Source organism: Limulus polyphemus, unplaced genomic scaffold, assembly GCF_000517525.1.
Source record: "Limulus polyphemus unplaced genomic scaffold, Limulus_polyphemus-2.1.2 Scaffold3510, whole genome shotgun sequence".
Classification (NCBI taxonomy): domain Eukaryota; kingdom Metazoa; phylum Arthropoda; class Merostomata; order Xiphosura; family Limulidae; genus Limulus; species Limulus polyphemus.
In genome coordinates this window covers 44,074-47,538 of record NW_013669120.1, presented here as the reverse complement: position 1 = coordinate 47,538, position 3,465 = coordinate 44,074, and positions in this window count along the sequence as shown.

Sequence of the window (3,465 nt, the reverse complement as noted above, 5' to 3'; positions counted from 1 at the left end):
AACACCTATAGTCTTCATAGATTCCTTAAACCATGTCCATAACATCTCCTCAAAGTGTCTTAGTTAACCTACTTACAGGGCGAAAGGATTTAAACAAAAAATATAGGGAATTGGTTAATTTCGTGCAAACTCTGAAACAAGAAATCCATAGAGACATACACTAAATGCAATACAAGTATTAGATTATATGTTAAACTGTAGCTACACTATCTGATCCATAATACAGTTGTTTCATTCGTAAAACGTTGGTCTTAGACGAAATTATATTTTTTTTAATATGCGAGGACTACAATGAAATTCATTGTGAAATGTTTTGCAGCTATTTTCCCTTTTAAAATAAAATAATTCTATGTTATCTAGGTATAAATACATAGCATATGTTTCTACATTATTGAATTAGCTACAAAAATAAGGTCAATATTGTTGTGAATTACACACTTGGTTGCTGGGTATTCACATTAGTCACTCATTGTAAGTAAGGCAGATTACAAGGAAAACTGTAGGATACAAACACACGCACTAGGAAAATTTTAAGATTAGCTCTAACGACACAAGCACACATAAAGTACTTCTTAAGATTAGCACTAACAGGATTGATCACGACTATTATGGGATCCTGGTTGGATACCATTGGACATATGGTATTGATCCAAACTTATAAGTGGATAAAAGAGTATTAAATTGGGGGAAATATCTGGAATCGTTATATCGAACAGCAGCCCTCTGATAGTGAAAATACATTGAAGATAAAAGAAGCTTCACGACAAATGTTCAAGTTAAAGAGAAAAATAAATGTCAAGATAGGAACGAAATAAACTAACTAAAGCCCAAACTCTACGAATCTAATGCTCTGACTATTGTAATTAATTCTAATATTGACTTAAACTAAGAACCTCCAATATTATGGAATAAACTGAAAACGGTACAGTTAACTACGTACTGAATAGTACATATATTAAAGATGAAACAATAAATCCTTCGAAATCCTCACGTGGCTTAGCTTGCCACAATTCCATCCTCACGTGGCCTAGGAATTGTGGCAAGCTAGGCCACGTGAGGATAGAAATGTAGTCATCCAGGCCACATGGATGCAAAATTGGAATTATGATAAGCATCCTCACGTGGCCTAGCTTGCCACATTTCTATCCTCACGTGGCCTAGCTTGCCACAATTCTATTATCACGTGACCTAGTTTGCCACAATTCTATTATCACGTGACCTAGCTTGCCATACTTCTTTACTCATGTGGCCTAGCTTGCCATAATTATATCCTCACGTGACCTAGCTTGCCATAATTCTTTACTCATGTGGGCTGGCTTGTCGCAATTTCATTCTTATATGCACTGATTTGTATTTCTATATTCATGTATCTCATTTTACAGTTATCTGGGTGGGTGTATTTGTTGCCAATTATATTTCTTTGCTTTCTATTAAATTAACTGAATTGTATGTAAGTTGAATTTCAATATTATTATTATTTCCTACAGAAATAATACACAACTTATTAAATTTATACTATTAGTTCAATTGTTTTTATTTTAACGGTGTCAGAATTGCGTTATCTAGGTTTATAGCTGTACGAGTTAACTGAGTTGAATCGCAACAATTAACCATAGTTCAGTGACAAAGTAAAAGAACGTATTTATCAACCACATTTTGGTATACAATACTACTTGGTAACTTATCCTAATGAATATTGTTATCACATTTCCGACATTTCAATACTTCATGCTTGCTTATATTTCAGTCTATTCCAAAGATTTCAGCTCCCTTCCTGATGCTCGACCATAACTTCTTGAACTAATACACCTTGGCCACTTCCTTCAGTATTTATAGCATGCATCTTTCTGGTGAGATATCAACTTAGTGTATATTTAATGATTCATACTTGACTTTTTACAATATGATTAATCCTTGATACATCGCGTGTTATCCAAAGTGTATATATAGATGTCTTATGTGCCAACATGAATATGAATTCATTCTAAACACTCATAATCGAAACTTGGTGCAGTCAGAAGTTTTTTGTTACTAAAAATAGGACCACCTAAGCCTATATGTATACAGTCATCTCACGTTTACAAAACTGACTCTTGTATTAATCCAATTTCATCAGAAAACTAATTCGTAGATGAAGTATTTCTAAAGTTCACAGACACATTAATAATAATAGTATAAATTATATCATATCTTTAATGAACAAAAATTACTGAAATACCAAATTCAAATAAATAATTCAATCATTCAACCTTTCGGTTCATTCAAGGATAACGTATCGTAATTTTCACATATAACGCTATGTTCATCCGTTTTTCTTTGAAATTACTACACAAATATTGAAATGAAATAATAATAATCTTACATTTTAATTACAAACTTAGGAATGTTTGATGTGACAAAGTACATTTGGGTATCATTATTAAGATATGAGACTGTGTGCTGACATCTTTCTACATTTGGGTATCAGTATTAAGATATGAGATTGTGTGCTGACATATTTTCGAAACTATCTTTAAAGATGAGATGCGTCATGATGTTTTAATTTTAAGGACATACCTCGTTCGAATGAAAAAGTAATATATATAAACATTTTGAAAGCATTTGTAAAAATGACATTTTTAAATAGAGTAGCAAATAGTGAAAATATGACAGCACACAATCTCATATCTTAATACTGATACCCAAATGTATGAATATATGTCAGCACACAATCTCATATCTTAATACTGATACCCAAATGTATGAAAATATGTCAGCACACAATCTCATATCTTAATACTGATACCCAAATGTAGAAAGATATGTCAGCACACAGTCTGATATCTTAATACTGATACCCAAATGTATGAAATTATGTCAGCACACAATCTCATATCTTAATACTGATACCCAAATGTATGAAGATATGTCAGCACACAATCTCATATCTTAATACTGATACCCAAATGTAAGTCATCATCAGGCTGTTGTATTAAAGTTTTTCTTCATTACCCATTCAAGCCGTCTTCAGCCATTATTAGAGTAAGTAAATCATTGTTATTAGATTCATTTTGAACTCTCGTTTTTATCGCTAACTTACGTTGTTTTGATTCGTTTAAAAACTAATATGTTATGTAGAAAAGTATACGTACTTTGATGATTAGATGAGTTTGTTAAAAATGAATAAAATAATTTTTAAGTTTTCGGTAATAAATACACAGTTCTTTTCTAACGTTTCTCACGCTAGTTATGCGTTAAGATTTAACTTCGTATTAGTTGATTGTAATTGGTGGATATATCACAGGACTAAAGGAAGTCACAGAAAACAAAACAAAATAAATTAAAGAAAAGGGGAACTGTGTGTAACCTTGTCGAAACGTTGTACATTTGCTGTTATGTTAAACTTATATTAAAGTTTTTCTTCATTACCCACTCAAGCCGTCTCCAGCCATTATTAGTCTCAAAGTGGGTTCCTCGTCATCGAAT